Source organism: Armigeres subalbatus, chromosome 3 (assembly GCF_024139115.2).
Source record: "Armigeres subalbatus isolate Guangzhou_Male chromosome 3, GZ_Asu_2, whole genome shotgun sequence".
NCBI lineage: Eukaryota > Metazoa > Arthropoda > Insecta > Diptera > Culicidae > Armigeres > Armigeres subalbatus.
In genome coordinates, this window is record NC_085141.1 from 314,867,492 (window position 1) to 314,889,480 (window position 21,989).

The 21,989-nt window shown below is 40.3% G+C and overlaps 1 protein-coding gene across 2 annotated transcripts in view; it reads left to right on the forward strand.

The window, feature by feature from the left end:
* The first annotated feature begins 2,418 nt into the window (after nt 1–2,418).
* The window catches only part of LOC134225345 (sodium-dependent nutrient amino acid transporter 1-like), an 80,920-nt gene continuing 61,349 nt past the window's right edge, over nt 2,419–21,989 (forward strand). Inside the window, exon 1 of one of the 2 annotated variants that reach the window (XM_062705336.1) lies at nt 2,419–2,846. The gene's annotated coding sequence lies outside the window, so the exon portion shown is untranslated. The remainder of the gene's footprint in view (nt 2,847–21,989) is intronic. The other variant, XM_062705338.1, reaches the window with a different exon arrangement.

The window sequence follows — 21,989 nt, forward strand, 5'->3', positions numbered from 1 at the left end:
ATCTCACACACGTTAGTAGTTTTCCTTATAGGACATTTTCATCACAATTCCCCTCGCGGGATGAGTTGAGATCTGGGTATTTGAAGAGAAGTATGTCGGACAGCATTATTTGTTACACTGACGGCTCCCTCCTCGAAGGTAGAGCAGGTGCAGGCGTCTATTCGCGTGAGCTGAGATTGGAACAGTCACACTCACTGGGTGCACACTGCACTGTCTTTCAAGCGGAAATATTTGCCATCATGTGTGGAGTGCAATCTGCACTGCAGCAACGCATTATGGGCAAAATAATATACTTCTGTTCAGATAGCCAAGCAGCTATTAAAGCTCTCGCTTCGGCCAACTCAAGGTCGAAGTTAGTAATCGCATGTCGAACTATAAATGAGGAACTGAATTCAGTTAATACTGTACAGCTATTCCAATATCTAAGTGTTGGGTGAAGCTTTTGATCAACTCTTGAGCTGTCGCTCAGCACAAATGGCATTGAAGCAGTCTGGATTCATGTCATCAAACAAAACTGTACATCCGGGAGCCATCTCCGGTAGTAGCAAGCTATTTAGCTAATCTATCTAAGCAGAATTGCAGTGTCTTATTCAAGGCCTTGACAGGTCCCTGCCGACTGAACTATTACATGGCAAATATTCAACGCGTTAAATCCTCTGTATATGATAATTCCGAATCCTATTATGGAACTTTTTATTATCTGATATGTCTATACACAATTGCGCTTCCAAATATTTGGTAAACACTTACTTAGTGAAATTGACATCAGAAACTTGAACCTTCAGAGTATTTTGTTGTTCATAACCCGTTGTGTTACGGAGCTCTAAGCTCTTGTGCGCTTATGCGTTGTATGCCCACGTCAAGGGCTCTTTTCCAAACTTTCCCTTTGTTCTCCCATCCACATTCGTTTTCTTTTTGTTCGCTTCCTTTTCCGTCAGGTGTGTGATGGAAAAGGCTGTGAAGGCGATGGCACAAATCTCCCAAATTGTGGAGCCGACGTTCTGATACCTGACTGATGGGATTGGAAGTTTGGTAGGGGAAGATCTTCGCTTGCCACAAAGCGCGTTAACGCAAATCGAGGAAATCCTTCCACTGTTACCTCTTGGCTTTAAATATTACTGACCTGCATTCATAGTGCTTCTCTTTGTAGGCGTGAATGGCATTTAGCTTATTAGGATAACCAGCGGGAAGTCTTCGTAGCGCTCGCAGGCCTTTCTTCTCGTTTTAACCACCCGACGCGTTTCATCCGAGCTGTCTTGGCACGGTGGTTTCCATACCACTAACCAAGCCGTCCACAACCAGGGCGCTAAGCAAGAAGACTCTCGCTTCGATTACGTGCTGTTCAATAGATGGCCTCTATATCTCCCTTTCACATTTTGTTTCTTTATACTGGTTTGCGCCCTAGCGAACAGCTTTCAATCTGTTGATTTTCAAAAAGTAACTTTCGATTATCTACTCCCTCATACTTTGAGTGGGACTGACTGATAAATCCGATGAACAAATCAATCATCATAATCACGGTCGTTAAATCTGTTTCAATGTTGGATTATAAATAATCGAAAATAAATATTTCTTGAAAACTGCGTAGAAGCTTTGACTCTTCCTTGGTCAAATGGTTCAAAAGCCTATCACTATCACTCCGATTTTCGCAATCACAAAGTGTACCCTGGTAAAGAAAGCACAGAAGTAGTCCTACGTCAAAATTGTATTTCTGCTAAACCCATGAGAACCTGCATGTCACTCAAAGTTGGTTCTTGTGGTCACACTGCCGATGGAAGCGTGCAAAAAGTAGCAAAACTTTGTCGTTTTCTTGGATATCTTTGGCGCAACCTGTTCAAAGCTGCTCCTATTTTGTTAGTTAATAAATTCCACTGGTGAGTATGTTCAAATTTTTTACTTACCTTCCTTAATTTCTTTATAAATTTCAAAACTTAACGCTAAATACGATGTACTGTCCAGGTTCATGCCACTTGTCATTGAACATCCTAGAAATCCCTGGGGTTGGGCATAACGGTCTACACGCGAAATATGGTTCCTGCGTAGAAGTAGGCATTCATTTTTTTTAGAAATAATAAAAGTAGTTCCCATGAAGCTAGCAAATATTTGTCCACCAACATTACTGGACGTTAATCGGATTAATTCCATGAAGTCTGATCCAATGGATCCAACTATCCAACCGACAAACACGCCGACTGTTCATTTATGCGCGCTTTGCTTTCTGATGTAAACAAGACGCCTCTCCTACAGTCGATAGTTCTCTCATATTAGCTACCAAAACAAACCGGCGACGACGCGACGCTTTCGATCACGAAACGCGCGAGTTGCATCCATCGTCGTTTGAATCGTCCATTCAAGTATGCGGTGCCGGCATCTGAAACCTATCTCAGTCAGTCAGTATCCAACGGATTTCCAACTCCAGATATAGACCACCAGCTTAGACGCGTTGTATTCTCAGTTTCACGGTGGCTGTGAACGCGCGCGGACCTATTCAGGAAGAACTCAGTGCTACCGCGGAGTAAATCGTTTCTTGATCCTAACACTAATGACCAGTTAAGTGATTGGGCAACGCAATCGGATTTAATCGGTGCGAATTAAACCGATAGATGACCGTTGAGGTGGGATTGTGAAGAACCGCCAAATTTATGCTCTGAGCATAAAAAAGTTTGCTTTGTGTTTGCTTGTGAGAATGAAAAAGTGCATTGTGATTAAACATCGAAAATAGTGTTGATCATTTGAATCACGTGGTGAAAGTGAATTTGAGGAAGCGACGCTGTACAAATAAATCAGTGCTGATTTGACCACATTACTAATCAATTCACACATTAGGCGGTGCTTAAAAGCAAAAAGTAAGTCAATATTAACTAAAGTTGTTGATAGCGATTTGTGGATATGGATTCATGGCACAGTTCCTTGAGTATGATTGAAGGGAAATGAAACAATGGGTGACAATTACCTTCTATAGTCGGGGTAACATTCGATTCCGAAAGCTATGACGATATGACAGAATGAAAGGCATTACGACCGATAGTTCAGAATTGGAAAATTACTGGCCCTTCGAGGAACTATGTCATAAACTTGATTGCAGGTCGTATGCAGCGGTGTAATAATAAAACTATTGCAGTTGCGAACAGGTACGACAATGACGAAGTGTGTTCTAGCACAGATAAGTTATTGTAAGCAAAAGGTAAATAAATCTAACACCAAACTCGGAAATCTGCTTGCTTCCGCCTGATAGCAATTAGGGGAACTGCTCCGTTTTCCATCTCACTGAACATATATTCATCTCATCGCAAAACAAAGAAATACAGCACCAATCTCGTCGCTTCCTTTTGCTAACAAGGGAAGATCCATTAATTACGTAACGCAAAATTGGGCATTTTCAACCACCCCCCTCCCCCTATGTCACACTTTTTGTATAAAACATCTTAAATATTTTTGTAGATCGTCACAATTTGCTCAACCCCCTAACCACCCCCCCTGAGCATTACGTAATTTGTGGACGCTCCCGAAGCGTGCTCACTGGTGAAAAAATCACAAAAATAAGAAATAAACCAAATTCCTTTTCATTGCTTTGTTTTTGATGGGATGGAAATAGGAGCTATGGGATGAAGTGCCGAACCGTTCCCCTACATTTGACGCGTATTTTACAGGAATTTGATTTACGAGATACGGAACCCGCATAGAAACCGTCTTTAGTATGCTTGCTCACTGGTACATAGTTCTTGCTGTCCATCTGAATGCAGATCATTTTGCATACAACGGCGAAAATAGGATATAGGATCATAAGGACAGGAGTCGACACAAATACCGATTACCTTTTTCTTATGTTTTTTTTTCTGTTTAATTTTTTAAGCAAACTTTATTCATTAGACTCCGTTTTTTTAAATCGCTATTCGAGAAGATCTGGGTGGTGCTATTTATATACAACGATTCATATTCCTTTCTTATCAAGCCCTTTACAACGGTAGTTCGGTGAAAATGTTGTGATGCATATCAGTGACTTTATGAGTGATAGAGCTAAGGGAGTTATGCTCTTCCTGGTTTTCATAGTCCCAAAAGTCAGATAAAAGAAGATCAAACCATCAGTTTTGAAGTATGTCATGCTGTACTAGGTTTTCACAGGAATTGAACACCGACCCGGATGGAAACCGTAGCCCTTTGCTTTGTAAAATCCTTCTACGACACATCGAACTGCGGCGTCGACTAGGTGCACGTTTCACTATTCGATAGGTCCCCATTCGTTCTACCTGCGTCATTAACATATGTTATAAATTATTCCGTGCAGGTCATACTGCTTGCAGATTAATATATTCAATACCTCTAATGCCCATACCAGTGAATAATTGTTAGCTCTGCATCCAGTTGCAAATCAGTATCTGCTTCTGAGAAACAGATTCTCAACATACCTTTCAAGGAAAACTGGGGCACCGCTTACAACTAAGAGCAAAATAGAACTTGATCTCTAACTGATCTAAATGATGAATGAAGAAATCAATATACAAACGTATAAACCTCTTTTAACTTCCATCCGGATACGAAGCCTGACATCATTTTTTTTTCTGATTGCACATAAAGGATTCGAATGGTTGGAAATAACCTGAACATAATCTTCTGGTTCTTTCCGGATGTGAGTGGCCCAAGCTGGACCATTCAGGAATTGAATCCAGAAAATGCAAAGGTGTGGTGGAGAAACCTCATTTTCTGTTGACGTCACCATCAATACTGGTTTTGCGATGGAGTGATCCTGCTGGTGCCTGGATTTTTTTGTGTGTGCTGAGATTGACAGATCTTTTGATCGAATCAGGGAACGTGTTATTTTTAATGCAAACCAATCGATGGATCTGGTTTCCAAATTTACGACACTCAGTTATGTTATTTTGTGTCACTCGTTGACTCAAGAATAAACAGTTTTATGATCCAAACAAAGAGCCCTTCTCGTCAAACCAAATATCCGATAACTTAATATCTGGGCATTAACTGTTTTCTGTTCATTACTGATTATCAGCCTATAGTTAAATCAGACTACGGGTGTACAATAAATAAATTTCTGTCGTGTTTAGAATTTAATTTTAAATCTCGGCACCAGAATCCAGAGGATGTTAGATTTTTCCCAAGTTTTTGTTGTGGTTTTAGGATGTATAATACACCATATCAATTGTAATTCACAATAATTTTGTGAAGTGAATTCCAAGGCTGCAAATCACCCTACTTGTTTCAGCATCACGCAAAAGTAAGGCACAAGCGGTTGTTTATTTATACTTTTGAAGTCATTTTTAACAAAATTATTGACACCAGATATCAGCATTGAGTATCCTCACCCGAGTACTCTGTTAATCAATTTGAAAACATCCTTTCAAATATATTGCGTCGTTTTCATTTATTAAACACTCCAGAAAAGACAACGTTTGAGCTGTTTTATCACTGCTTCAATTGTTCAAATTCTGATTGTCTGCGTTTAACGACACTGTTTACGCGCCGCAAGTAGATAACATTCGCCTACCTGAGTAGAGATGGAGAGCGTCTTAAATATGGTGCAAAAGCTCGTTCCATATTTGTCAGTAACTGCTCTAAATTGCGGAATGACAATTTACTTTACATTGAGGGGGCTTCTGCAAGCCATTAGCGACTATTTTCACGACAGAAACCGACCCCTCTGTAAATGTCATAAACGCGTGCATCAAGCGCACCCTGATTCAGCGTTGTAGCCTCATTACTGAAACCCTTCAATTTGCATAGTGCTCGCCGAAATGGCCCAACAATAAGTAACAAGCATTACCATTAGACAGGTAGCTACTCGTCGCAATCATGCAACCATCATCGGCCGGTGTGCAAATCTTCGGCATTGACCTTACACCTGTGCATATTCCCATGCATGCACGCTCGATCATAGTTTACAATCTACGAGCCAAGCTAATCCGCATGGATAGAAAAGCAGCCACTAATTATGTTACGCTTCAAGATGGCATCGCTGGCATATCTAAAAGACGAAGCTTATAGGGTAACGGTACCAATAGTGGAGGTATTAGTAGATCCACAAAAGAAAATATTTTTTTAAAAATTGATAATTATGGGAAATTTACTGCTTTAATATCTTAGTCAATAGATAAACTAATAAATTTACTAACAAAAATGAGATAGATGTCATTTAACATCAACAATTACCAAATATTGCTTGCACCACTAATGGTACACTGTTCCTTTAGTGGCAGTAAAAATCAATTTTGGTTCCTATAGTGGTGCTATCCATTGGTTTCTTATGAGACTCGCCACTATTGGTACAGTTGCACCACTATAGGTGCAAGGGAGTCAATTTTGTTAAGGAAAATCTTTGTTTTCAATAGTTTTTCAAGCGAAATCTTAAGGTAAGCTGCATTGAACAGGATATTTAAAGCACGACGCATCAACTGAAACCATCGTGAAGTGTATAATTATGATAAACCTCATTAAAACCCCACTACCTCCACTATTGGTGCTACCTCCACTAAGGGTACGGTTACCCTACTAATACCTTAGGCATTAGGTATGCTTGTAGGTTGTGTAAACCGGCACGGATCGTGGCACGGTGACAGATTTATCACGATTTTGGAGAACTGCATCAGCGTTTATGCTGGCACTGAAGCAGAAATCCTCAATTAGGGTTTTGTATGCGATGTGATGATGATGTTATGTATCATATCAAGTAATAACTGGTTCTTACCCGTTACACTGGGGGTAAAGATACCTTCACGGGATGCATAACCGAGTAAATCTGGTCGGGTTCAACGGCATGGCGCTCTCCAGCCCATAATCCCAAAGTCTTTCGACCCGTGCTGAGGGGATGCATGACCTGGATGTGCAATAAATGGTAGTTGCCAAAAATAACGTTTTTTCTTAATTTTTCGTAAAAGATATTTCGCGTCCGAAAGGTTTTCACTCAATCCGCTAAGATAAACAAACAACCATGCGTTTACTATTTACTTCTCAAGCAATTGAGTCATTTTGCACCGCTTATTCAGGCGTTTCGCTATAGTTTATTTTTAAACAAGGGGTAACCAACTCTAAACTTTGCGATAGTATTACTCATTGTCTCGCAATAGTATTTCTAGTATCCATGATTTTCTTCAAACAACGATACGGTTGCTAGTTTGGTTGTTATGGCGTTCGTCAGTTAGTTGTTGAAACACAGTACTCCCCCGTTTTGAAAGCACCTGATTTCTACTTGTTACAACTTCTTACGATTCTTAAAAACTTTCAAACCGCATTTCATATTTCTAATGTCATCAAACCAAAACGAGATCCCCAAAAATTGTTCCGAATGTATTAGTAATAAAAATAATTGCTCTGTAATTGTTTGAGAATTTAAATTTAAAGAAATCATGTGTTGCCCTATGTTTCATGCTTCCCCAATCAGGGCTTTTTGATCAATTTGCGATAGTTCCATAATCATGAGCCATATGACCGAACAATTCGTGGTTGCCACTCCGTGATTGACAAACTCCGTGATTGAAATTGTACAGAAAACGTAATGAATAAGGCTTGGTACTGCAAAACCTCTTTTTGCGCCCAAAACGGGGGAGCGTAAATGGAATCAGAGCGTAAAAAGAGGGAGCGTTATTTCGAATTTAGGGCGTAAAAAGAGGGAGCGTTATTTGGAATTTTGAGCGTAAAAAGAGGGAGCGCTATTTGGAATTTGGAGCGTAAAAAAAGTTTGCAATCTTTTAGGTAAGCAAAATTTGATATTTAACTCACTTTTAGTCTTAAGATGTGTCTTCTACCAATTTTGGTATTAGGGTCGTCCAAATTCTTTCCGTTATCATGGTCGTCCAATTGTTTGAATGCTGAGGCCTTAAGATGTTCTTGGTACGCCAATTAATCAACAAGTCATGAGTGGTGCAGCTCCTTTATAACGCAGAGTAAGACGTTCATCACCGTTTTCACGTATTTAAAGTTTTACAAGAACCTCCTGGAGCTTGGACCTGTGTTTTGTGATACATTGGATAGAACGCAACCATTGCATAGGTTCACGGCCATCCAAGAAAACCCTGGAAAAGGCCTTAAGATCTACACGCGTAACCAGAAATCTTTCGCCTTTTTTCAAAAATGGTACAACCCCTTTGTGGTACATAGAATAGAATGCGTCCATTGCATGGGTTCACGGTCATCCAAGAAAACCCTGGAATAGGCCTTAAAATATACACGCGTAACCAGAAATCTTTCGCCTTGTTTCAAAAATGGTACAACCCCTTAGTCGTACATAGAATAGAATGCGTCCATTGCATAGGTTCACGGTCATCCAAGAAAACCCTGGAATAGGCCTTAAGATCTACACGCATAACCAGAAATCTTTCGCCTTGTTTCAAAAATGGTACAACCCCTTTGTGGGACATAGAATAGAATGCGTCCATTGCATAGGTGTATGGTCATCCAAGAAAACCCTGGAATAGGCCTTAAGATCTACACGCGTAACCAGAAATTATTCGCCTTGTTTCAAAAATGGTACAACCCCTTTGTGGTACATAGAACAGAATGCGTCCATTGCATAGGTTCACGGTCATCCAAGAAAACCCTGGAATAGGCCTTAAAATATACACGCGTAACCAGAAATCTTTCGCCTTGTTTCAAAAATGGTACAACCCCTTTGTGGTACATAGAATAGAATGCGTCCATTACATAGGTTCACGGTCATCCAAGGAAACCCTGGAATAGGCCTTAAGATCTACACGCGTAACCAGAAATCTTTCGCCTAGTTTCAAAAATGGTACAACCCCTTTGTGGTACGCAGAATAGAGTGCGTCCATTGCATAGGTTCACGGTCATCCAATAAAACCCTGGAATAGGCCTTAAGATCTACACGCGTAACCAGACATTTTTCGCCTTGTTTCAAAAGTAGTACAACCCCTGTGTGGCACATAGAATAGAATGCGTCCATTGCATAGGTTCACGGTCATCCAAGAAAATCCTGGAATAGGCTTAAGTAGAGGTGTGCGCCGCCGCGCCACGCCGCCGCCGCTGGCAGTTTTTGGCATGCCGCCGCCGCCGACATTTTTGCATCGGCGCGCCGCCGTTTCAAATTTGTCACGCCGCTGATCTATAATTTTCCACGCCGATTCAAATTTTCAGTGGAAACTCCAAAGATTCAGTTCAATTTCCATATAATTTCCCGATAGATCTCTACAACATCACGTTGAAACTCCAGAGAATTTTCCGTGAAGATACCAATTATTTCCATGAAAATTCCATACAATATCTTGTTGAAATTTTGAAAAGCTCTCCGTAAAAACTAAGCGTGAAAATTGCGAAGGAGTTCCCGTTGAAATTAAACAAAAATATAATTGAAATTGAATTTTTAAACAGAAAAGAGTCGTTCAGGAGAAAGCCACAAGGCTGAAAGTTGTTAGGCCGAATATGTCGTTTAACCGAAAAGGGGACGTACACATATTACGTAAGCACTTATGGGGGGAGGGGGGGTCGGTCAATATCTTACGCTCCATATAAATAAAAAATCATTTGTATGGAAAAAATCTTACATGGGGGGAGGGGGGGTTCAAAAACCCAGAAAAATTGCTTACGTAATAAGTGTACGACCCCAAAGACCATTTGGTAGAAGCCTTCCCGAGCAAACCGATAACTTTTTTTTAATGTTTAATGTCGATTATGTTTACAATTTGATATCTTTTTGGTCGTTTGAACGGTTAAAATGACAAAATGTAATAGTAGAGATATCTTACTGTGACATTCAATCATCAATTATTCCTTCTGTCGATGAGAGCAAATCGAAAACTAATTTTGATATTGGTTTCCGATAACAAAATGAGTACACAGTTTGATGTCATATCATTCAATCTACTAATCTACAGCAAAATGAGATCAAAATATGTAATCCATCATTAATGATTTATACATATTTGAAAACGAATTATGACTCAATTTGATGTCAAAATCAAAATATGTTTTCTATATGATCTCATTATGTTTTCAGACTTCACTAGGATATCTAGCTTAAAGTTGTTTGGTCAAACAGTTCCTTTGGCTAAAAAAAATCGTGAATATGTCCTTCGGCCGAAATCGTCGTTTGGTCGAAAAGGACTTTCGGTCGAAAGTGTCGTTCGGCTGAATTGGTTATTTTGGATATTTTCAAGACAATAACGGGAGAATCTTTTGATTTTCGCCTCAAAATTTTATCGAAAGATTTCTAGCTTTTCCAGAATAGTTATTCGAAAATTATTTTCAGATTTTCTACGGAAACTACTTTCAAGTATCGAGAATTCTTTGGAATTACCAAGAGGAGCTCTTTGGATTTATCAAGGAAAGTTGTTTGGTATTCACATGAGAATCTCTTCAGGTTTTTCATGAGAAGTTGTTTCAACTTTCTATAGAAAAATGTTCGGAATATCCACGGAATGTTCCTATTGAGTTTCTGTTGAGTATTCTTTGAAATTCACACAAAAAATTGAGACTGGTAAAAGAGATGCTTTACGTTGACTACCCCAATCTAGATTATATAAGACGATTAGTTTTTTTTATCCTTTATTAGAGTGATATTTTCGCAGGGAGAAGTTCATCACTAAACGGCTAGTTTGGCATAGTCAACTTTAAAACATCGCAAAAATGCTCGGAATCCGTCCGAACTGGCAATTTGGCCGAAAAAGCCGTTTGTCCTACCAGGTTGTCCGGTCGAAACGATTGTTGGCCAAAAATGCCATTTTGCAGAAATAGTTTTTTGACAGAATGGGCCATTTGACCGAAAAAGTCATTTGGTCCAACGGGTAATACAGCCAAATTTCTGATCTGAAAAAGTTGCAACTATTTGGCTGAATTTTCCGTTTGGATGGAAAAGTCGTTAGACCGAATATAGATATTTTACCAAAAATGTCATTCAGTAGTCGTTTGACAATAAGCCTTTTCAACGTAAATGTTATTAGGCCAAATTGATGGATATTTTGGATTAAATTACCCGTTCAATTATTGACATTTGGCCGTATAGCCTGTTGGCCTAAACTATATTTTCGGACAAATATTCCGTTCTGCCAAACGACTATTTCGGCCAAACAGCATTTTTGGGCCTATGACTTTTTCGGCCAAACGACCTATTAGGGCAAACGACTATTTGGGCCAAATTACCTTCGGCCGTGTGTCGCTTGCGGCCAATGGGATTTTCCAACAATTTCTTATGGACAATACATTAGTCGTTTGAGAACTGCAACATGTTTTCGTTTCAGCTAGCCAATGGCGTTCGATAACTGCGACGCATTCAAGACGGCAAACAATTGTCAGACGGCGTCAGAATAGAAGTGCACCTGATTGTTCAGCGCTATCCAGCTTTCCACGCTCGGTAATGGCGGCTTATCGGTGTATAAAAATCAATTGGTCACTGCACTGTTTGACACTAGCTGGAGGAAAGCCGGTGATGGGAAGGGAAAAAATGCCTTTTCGACAGTGAGTTTTCCCCCAGCTAGTGTCAAACTGTGCAGCGACCGATTGATTTTTACACTCCGACAAGCCGCCAGACTGAGCATGGAAAGCTGGATGCAGCTAACATCGACATTGACATCGTTTTGAAGCTCAACTGTCCGATAACAGCAAAACTGATGTAACTATCGAAATGCTGTTAAAAGCATTGCAGTTAAATTACTTTCAGTTATCGAACGTCTAATGTACAAAGAATTTCCCGTCGAAACCCAATAATTTTAGAACAATTTTCCGTGGAGACATTTTGAACAATCCTTTCCGTTTCCGTTTCCATTAAACTTACGGACAATTTCTCGTGAACATTCCAGAGATTTTTTCTTGAAAGTCTCCCGCGGAAATTCTTAAGAATTTACTTTTTTATTGTTGGCCATGCCAAGCTAGCCGTCTTTATTATTCTAGACTGAGAAAGCCAACGGTTGAACACCCATTCCACCAACCGCACTCTCCTACAATTATCAAACATTTTCTGAGAAAATTCGATTTTCTGCTGAAATTCCAATCAATTTTATTTGGGAATTACAAAGACCTTTTCTTGGTAATTCCAAAGATTGCTCGGAAATGTTCTCCAAATTATGGAAAAACTTATAGATTTTTCTGGCGAAGTTCATTAGATTTTTCATGCGAAATTCAAAAGATTTGAAAATCTTGAAAATATCCCGAAACAATGCAAAAAAAAAAATCTTAGAAAAACGTAATGAAAAAATCGCCACGCCGATTCACGCCGCCGGCTAAAATGGCTTTCGGCGTGACGCCGAAAACGCCGCCGCCGCCGACCAAAATTTTGACAAACGCCGCCGCCGACGAATATCGGACCGGCGCACACCTCTAGTTACACAACTTGTTTATTCTCCAATAACTGTCTCCGCTACGGAGGTTTATCCACAGACCTTGACTCTATGGAGTTCGTAGACTACCTGGCATCAATAACAACATCAAGATCTACTTGAAATACAAATATATACCTAGAAGGGGTCGCACAACTTGTTTATTCTTCAATAACTGCCTCCATTACGGAGGTTGATCCACAGACCTTGACTCTGTGCAGTTCGTAGACTACCTGGAGCCTAGCCTACCTAGCCTGCCTGGAGGGGTTACACAACTTGTTTATTCTCCAATAACTGTCTCCATTACGGAGGTTGATCCACAGACCTTGACTCTATGGAGTTGGTAAACCTTCTGAAGCCGACGACAACAACAAGAACTACTCGGAAAACAAACATATACCCAGAAGGGGTCACACAACTTGTTTATTCTTCAATAACTGCCTCCATTACGGAGGTTGATCCACAGACCTTGACTCTATGGAGTTCGTAGACTACCTGGCATCAATAACAACATCAAGATCTACTTGAAATACAAATATATACCTAGAAGGGGTTGCACAATTTGTATATTCTTCAATAACTGCCTCCATTACGGAGGTTGATCCACAGACCTTGACTCTGTGGAGTTCGTAGACTACCTGGAGCCTACGACAACAACAAGAACCACTTGGATTACATACATATACCAAGAAGGGGTTACACAACTTGTTTATTCTCCAATAACTGTCTCCATTACGGAGGTTGATCCACAGACCTTGACTCTATGCAGTTCGTAGACTACCTGGCTTCAATGACAACATCAAGATCTAATTGAAATACAAATATATACCTAGAAGGGGTCGCACAACTTGTTTATTCTTCAATAATTGCCTCCATTACGGAGGTTGATCAACAGACCTTGACTCTGTGCAGTTCGTAGACTACCTGGAGCCTACGACAACAACAAGAACTACTTGGAATGCAAACATATACCAAGAAGGGGTTACACAACTTGTTTATTCTCCAATAACTGTCTCCGTTACGGAGGTTGATCCACCGACCTTGACTCTATGGAGTTGGTAAACTTTCTGGAGCCGACGACAACAACAAGAACTACTCGCAAAACAAACATATACAAAGAAGGGGTCACACAACTTGTTTATTCTTTAATAACTGCCTCCATTGCGGAGGTTGATCCACAGACCTTGACTCTGTGGAGTTCGTAGACTACCTGGAGCCTACGACAACAACAAGAACTACTTGGAATACAAACATATACCAAGAAGGGGTTACACAACTTGTTTATTCTTCAATAACTGCCTCCATTACGGAGGTTGATCCACAGACCTTGACTCTATGGAGTTCGTAGACTACCTGGCATCAATAACAACATCAAGATCTACTTGAAATACAAATATATACCTAGAAGGGGTTACACAACTTGTTTATTCTCCAATAACTGTCTCCGTTACGGAGGTTGATCCACCGACCTTGACTCTATGGAGTTGGTAAACTTTCTGGAGCCGACGACAACAACAAGAACTACTCGGAAAACAAACATATACCAAGAAGGGGTCACACAACTTGTTTATTCTTTAATAACTGCCTTCATTGCGGAGGTTGATCCACAGACCTTGACTCTGTGGAGTTCGTAGACTACCTGGAGCCTACGACAACAACAAGAACTACTTGGAGTACAAACATATACCAAGAAGGGGTTACACAACTTGTTTATTCTTCAATAACTGCCTCCATTACGGAGGTTGATCCACAGACCTTGACTCTATGGAGTTCGTAGACTACCTGGCATCAATGACAACATCAAGATCTACTTGAAATACAAATATATACCTAGAAGGGGTTGCACAATTTGTTTATTCTTCAATAACTGCCTCCATTACGAAGGTTGATCCACAGACCTTGACTCTGTGGAGTTCGTAGACTACCTGGAGCCTAGCCTACCTAGCCTGCCTGGAGGGGTTACACAACTTGTTTATTCTCCAATAACTGTCTCCATTACGGAGGTTGATCCACAGACCTTGACTCTATGGAGTTGGTAAACCTTCTGAAGCCGACGACAACAACAAGAACTACTCGGAAAACAAACATATACCCAGAAGGGGTCACACAACTTGTTTATTCTTCAATAACTGCCTCCATTACGGAGGTTGATCCACAGACCTTGACTCTATGGAGTTCGTAGACTACCTGGCATCAATAACAACATCAAGATCTACTTGAAATACAAATATATACCTAGAAGGGGTTGCACAATTTGTATATTCTTCAATAACTGCCTCCATTACGGAGGTTGATCCACAGACCTTGACTCTGTGGAGTTCGTAGACTACCTGGAGCCTACGACAACAACAAGAACCACTTGGATTACATACATATACCAAGAAGGGGTTACACAACTTGTTTATTCTCCAATAACTGTCTCCATTACGGAGGTTGATCCACAGACCTTGACTCTATGCAGTTCGTAGACTACCTGGCATCAATGACAACATCAAGATCTAATTGAAATACAAATATATACCTAGAAGGGGTCGCACAACTTGTTTATTCTTCAATAATTGCCTCCATTACGGAGGTTGATCCACAGACCTGGACTCTGTGCAGTTCGTAGACTACCTGGAGCCTACGACAACAACAAGAACTACTTGGAATACAAACATATACCAAGAAGGGGTTACACAACTTGTTTATTCTCCAATAACTGTCTCCGTTACGGAGGTTGATCCACCGACCTTGACTCTATGGAGTTGGTAAACTTTCTGGAGCCGACGACAACAACAAGAACTACTCGGAAAACAAACATATACCAAGAAGGGGTCACACAACTTGTTTATTCTTTAATAACTGCCTTCATTGCGGAGGTTGATCCACAGACCTTGACTCTGTGGAGTTCGTAGACTACCTGGAGCCTACGACAACAACAAGAACTACTTGGAGTACAAACATATACCAAGAAGGGGTTACACAACTTGTTTATTCTTCAATAACTGCCTCCATTACGGAGGTTGATCCACAGACCTTGACTCTATGGAGTTCGTAGACTACCTGGCATCAATGACAACATCAAGATCTACTTGAAATACAAATATATACCTAGAAGGGGTTGCACAATTTGTTTATTCTTCAATAACTGCCTCCATTACGAAGGTTGATCCACAGACCTTGACTCTGTGGAGTTCGTAGACTACCTGGAGCCTACGACAACAACAAGAACTACTTGGATTACATACATATACCAAGAAGGGGTTACACAACTTGTTTATTCTCCAATAACTGTCTCCATTACGGAGGTTGATCAACAGACCTTGACTCTATGGAGTTGGTAAAATTCCTGGAGCCCACGACAACAACAAGAACTACTAGGAATACAAACATATACCCAGAAGGGGTCGCACAACTTGTTTATTCTTCAATAACTGCCTCCATTATGGAGGTTGATCCACAGACCTTGACTCTGTGGAGTTCGTAGACTTCCTGGAGCCCACGACAACAACAAGAACTACTTGGAATACATACATATACCCAGAAGGGGTCACACAACTTGTTTATTTTTCAATAACTGTCTCCATTACGAAGGTTGATCAACAGATCTTGACTGTGTGGAGTTCGTAGATCATGACAACCGCTAATTCCACTTCGCATGCAAGCCTATATTCTGTTTCTAGAACATCCGTAGTACTTAGATCATCTAAAAACAACCTTCGAAACTAATCCAAATTTACCTCATATAAATGCTTGAAACTTTTTTTACGCTCCTATAGGGCGTAAAAAGAGGGAGCGTTATTTCGAATTTGGAGCGTAAAAAGAGGGAGCGTTATTTGGAATTTTGAGCGTAAAAAGAGGGAGCGTAAAAGGAGGGAGCGTAAAAGGAGGGAGCGTAAAAAGAGGTTTTACAGTATTAGCACAGATAACAGATATTCAAGCTGGAACAAATTTTATTGAAAATCCTGTGTAAAATTTTGAATTGTTATACGTTGGCCCATTACTGCCATCTACTCAACTGATTGCGGCAGTACATACGGACGCAGCTGATTAACAACCGTCGAACGCAGGCAATGGATTAATAACATTGATCCTTGCGCCATCTCCAATCGATTGCTAAACGCGGTCCCATTTTAAAATACATTTGAATTACTGTAAAACCTCTTTTTACGCTCCCTCCTTTTACGCTCCCTCTTTTTGCGCCTCTCGTTTTACGCTCAAAATTCCAAATAACGCTCCCTCTTTTTACGCTCCAAATTCGAAATAACGCTCCCTCTTTTTACGCCCTATGGGAGCGTAAAAAAAGTTTCAAGCATTTATATGAGCCAAATTTGGATTAGTTTCGGAGGTTGTTTTTAGATCTAAGTACTGCGGATGTTTTAGGAACAGAACTTAAGCTTACATGCGAAGTGGTATTACTTGTTGTCATGGGTTGTAGGTAGTCTACGAACTCCATACATTCAAGGTCTGTTGATCAACCTTTGTATTGGAGGCAGATATTGAAGAATAAACAAGTTGTGTGACTCCTTCTTGGTATATGTTTGTATTCCAAGTAGTTCTTGATGTTGTCACTGATGCCAGGTAGTCTACGAACTCCATAGATTCAAGGCCTGGGTATCAACCTACGTAATGAAGGCAGTTATTGAAAAATAAACAAGTTGTGTGACACCTCCATGGTACATGTTAGTACTCCAAGTAGTTCTTGTTGTTGTCATGGGCTCCAGGTAGTCTACGAACTCCTTACAGTCAAGGTCTGTTGATCAATCTCCGTAATGGAGGCAGTTATTGAAGAATGGACGAGTTGTGTGACCCCTAGTAAGTATATGTTTGTATTTCAAGTAGTTGTTGTTGTTGTCGTGGACTCCAGATAGTCTACGAACTCCATAGAGTCAAGGTCTGTAGTTCAACCTCCGTAATGGAGGCAGCTATTGGAGAATAAACAAGTTGTGTGACCCCTTCTTGGTATATCTTTGTATTCCAGGTAGTTCTTGTTGTTGTCGTGGGCTCCAGGTAGTCTACGAACTCCATAGAGTCAAGGTCTGTAGATCAACATCCGTAAACACTTCTTGTGACCCCTTTTTGGTACAGTTATATCCCAATTTTTCCAATCCTAGTAAATTTTGGGGGGATGAAATAGAAAAAGGCGAAATACGTGAAAGGAACCCGTAATTTCTTGTCGAAGAGGCTTAAAAATTCTTGACAGATTCTCTGTAATGATCCATAATAAACCACAGGCGGTGAAAGTTATTTCATGAAAATTATTGTTGTTTGCGGTATTATTTGAAAACAATAGAAACGACAAATTTTGTGGTGATAAAATCGGGTCGAAAACGTGGTAAAATCGGGGTCGACAAAATCAGGGTAGACAAAATCGGAGAATGACAAAATCGGGTCAATACTGCATATGTTCGCATCCAGTGATTGTTATTGTCATGGGTTCGAAGTAATCTACGAACTTCGTAGAGTCAGGGCCTGCTGAATAACCTCCGTGATGGAGCCATTTATTGAAAACAATAGCAAGTTGTGCAACCTTATCTGAGTGAATGTATGCATTCCATTTCCAAGTAGCTTAAGTTGTTTTCATGGTACTAGGAACTGTGTATGAACTCGATACAGTTATGATTTGCAGATTAACCCCGAACGGGAGGCTGTTGGTATATGTTTGCATTCCAAATAGTTCAAGTTGTTGTCATTTGCTCTAGGCAGTTATTGACAAGGTGTGCAATCTCATTTTGATCGCATTCCAAGTAGTTCATGTTTTCATGGGTTCCAGGTAGTATACAAACTTCCCTCATATCACGTACGAAACTGTTTATTCCTTGGAAATGCAAAATGTGAATAAATTGGAACGAGATAACTTCACGCCAAAAACGTAAGGAAAAAACGGGCTAATATAGCGAAGATCATGTACCGTTTTATTATAGTTATTCGTGTAAGCCTAGAAGCCTTACTCCATGCCCACAAAGGGCATATGCCTCTTTTAAAACAATTCGAAAGATCTCTGGATACGCGTGTAGATCTTAAGGCCTTCTTCGGGGTTTTCTTGGATGAGCATGAATTTATGTAATGGACGCATTCTATTCTATGTACTCTGTTCTATGTACTTCTATTCTAGAGCTCTGGTTACGCGTGTAGATCTTAAGGCCTATTCCAGAGTTTTCCTGGGAGACTGTGAACCTATGCAATGAACGCATTCTATTCTATGTACCATAAAAGGGTTGAACCACTTTTGAAACAAGCCGAAAGAGCTCTGGTTACGCGTGTAGATCTTAAGGCCTATTCCAGAGTTTTATTGGATGATCATGAACCTATGCAATGAAAGCATTCTATTTTATGTGCCACAAAGGGGTTGTATCACTTTTGAAACATGCCGAAAGATTTCTGGTTAAGCGTGTAGATCTTAAGGCCTATTCCAGAGTTTCTTGGATCACCGCGAACCTATGCAATGGACGCATTTTATTCTATGTACCACAAAGGGGTTGTACCACTTTTGAAACAAGCCGAAAGAGCTCTGGTTACGCGTGTAGATCTTAAGGCCTATTCCAGAGTTTTCTTGGATCACCGTGAACCTATGCAATGGACGCATTCTATTCTATGTACCACAAAGGAGTTGTACCACTTTTGGAACAAGTCGAAAGAGCTCTGGTTACGCGTGTAGATCTTAAGGCCTATTCCAGAGTTTTTTTTTGGATGACCATGGACCTATGCTATGAACCCATTCTATTCTACGTACCACAAAGGGCATGTACCACTTTTGAAACAATCGAAAAGATCTCTGGTTACGCGTGTAGATTTTAAGGCCTTTTCCAGAGTTTTCTTGGATGACCATGAACATATGCAATGGTTGCATTCTATCCAATGTATCACAAAACACAGGTCCAAGCTCCCGGAGGCTCTAGAAAAACTTTAAAGCATTGAAAATGATGATGAACGTCTTACTGTGCGTCATCAAGGATCTTTACCACTTAAGACTTCTTGATTTCTTGGCGTACCAAGAACATCTTAAGTCCTCAGCACTAAAACAATGGGACGACCATAATAACGAAAACAATTTGGACGACCCTTATACCGAAATAGGTAAAAGACTTATCTTAAGACTAAAACTGCGTTAAATATCAAACTTTGCTTACCTAAAAGATTGCAAACTTTTTTTACGCTCAAAATTCCAAATAGCGCTCCCTCCTTTTACGCTCAAAATTCCAAATAACGCTCCCTCTTTTTACGCCCTAAATTCGAAATAACGCTCCCTCTTTTTACGCTCTGATTCCATTTACGCTCCCCCGTTTTGGGCGCAAAAAGAGGTTTTGCAGTAACGGGTGCCAATGTTTACACACGTTGGTATTACTTACTTACTTACACGTTTCGGATGCCAGCCTCAATATCGGTTATCTGTGGTATTAGCTTTCCGATGCCGGCCACGTCCTAAGGATCATATAAGGAAGGAAGGAGTGTTGGTTCGACTCTCGTTGCTATTGAATACCGAGAACATTATATGGTACCTATTGTATTAGTTTTACTTTCAATGGACCTGAATTTTCTTTGGTTGTTGTTGTTGTATTGTTTATTTAGGTGACAATTAAACTCTTGTCATTCATGTCACTTTGGTAAGTGATGCGATCTATGGGAGGTAAATAAAGTGACTCATAGTATCCCAACGTCCTAAAAATAGGACAGATGTAAGTCCCAGCATCCTGTACAAAGGAAAGTACTTGCTCTGCAGATACTTATTACACAATATTTCGAGATACGGTCTTCAGTAAGTGGTTTCCTAGAGCCATACTGTTGACCTGGTGGGTATTTTGCATTGGAATTTGCTCACCAGGTAGCGCACATCTTTATACATAAAAATTAGTTTCTGTCTGTCTGACTACAGCCTCGAAACTATGGAACCGATCGGCATTAAAAATTCATCCCTCCCCCTTCATACGGGAGTTTGGCAGAAGGAAGGTCGTGCGATATGTGCCATCACAAATATTGTCCTCCGCTCGCTTTCAAATCGTCTTCTTCTATATAAAACATCTATAAAAACATTCATTCTGTCCATAAAACCGGCCTGGTACTGCCCCACGAACTCTCTTGCAATTGGTTCTGTGATCCCCTTTTTAAAAGTAGGTACTGATCCGGATAAAGGAAATGGCGGATGTGTTCGCTTCTTTTATGGCAATGGTGGATTTGATCCCTTCTTTAACAGTAGGTACTTGACCGGTTGGGGGTCTCCAGTAGTCTTGCGAGCAAAGGCGTAGGATTGCCAATCCGGAGATGACGAGTTCGATTCTCGGTCTGGTCTTTTTGGTTTTGGTTTGGAAACATTCTCGACACCCTGGGAATAGTGTATCCATTGTACTTGCCACACAAGATACATACACATGCGATGGCGTGCATAGAAAAGCTTTCAACTAATGACTGAGGAAATGCTAAAAGAATACTAAGTTGAAAAGTAGGCCAAGTTCCAGTTGGAATGTAGAGCCATTGAAGAAGAAGACTTGACCGGTTGAAGGCAATGGTTGAAAAAACCTTTCTTTAAAAGTAGGTACTTGCCTGGTTAAGCCAATTGTGGTTGTGATTCCTTCTTTTCTTGCCCGGATTAGGCTTAATTTAGGCAATGTTCAATTTGATCCCTCCTTAAAAGTGAGCCCGAAAAAAGGCGAAGGTGAATGTAATTCCTTTTTCTGGAAGTAGGAGCTTGCCCAGAATAAGGCAATGGTAAACCTAATTCCTTCTTTTAAAATAGGCGTTGGCCCGGATTGAGGAAATGTTGGATTTTATCCCTCCATAACTACTAACGGCAGAGTTGTGTTTGTCTGACTGAACATATAGGAAGTTGCCAGCTAGTAGCGTCCAATGACGACTGAAGTGTAGTAAGCCGAAACGCGTAACGCTAAATTGTTATTTATTTTTCACGAAAAAAAGCCAATCGAAGCAACAATAAATGGCGTTATGCCAAATGATTTTATGCCGAATGACCCTTCGTGAACTTCTCCAGAAATTCCTTCATAAGTCTCACCAGAAATCCTTTGAAAGTTTCTTTAGTAAACATTTCCAAAGGATTTTCGGGAATAATTTGCGAAGGATTTTTTGAAGAAATTGTTGGAATTCCCGACGCAATTCCTGAATGATTATCTGATGGAATATCTGGACTGCCTACTGAACTAATTTCCGGAGGTATTGACAGAAGGATTATTCAAGGTATTTACGAATAAATGTCTGGATAGTTTTCCCGAAAATATAACTGGATTAAATTATGAAATAACACTTGGATGAATACTCCAAGAAACTTCTGGAGGTATTTCCAAAGGCCTGATGTCATTTCCATAAAAAATATGGTGATGGACGACTACAAATCCCGATACATTGGGTGGGTATCCCGATACATAGAGTCAAAACAGAGTTTCGTTTCACTACTGCCCTGAACCGTAGTTACATCTTGGTTTGATTTTGAATTTAGGACTGCATGGCAAGAAAAATAAACGGTGCCGAATTGTACATCTCACGGAACCTCTTGCTCTGCTCACTCTCAGATCAGTCTCTGTCTCACTGATCGGGGCTTTGATGTCAAGCACCTGTCGGATTCAGATTTCTTAGAGAAACAGCGCCCCACCGTTTAAATCTTTTCAAACCACAGGTCTGTAATTTTCCACGCCGATTCAAATTTGAAGAAGTCCGCAGAATTCTCGGTGGGAATTCCGTGGAATCTCTATAGAATTTTTGGATTGATATCTTCACTACATCCCCACC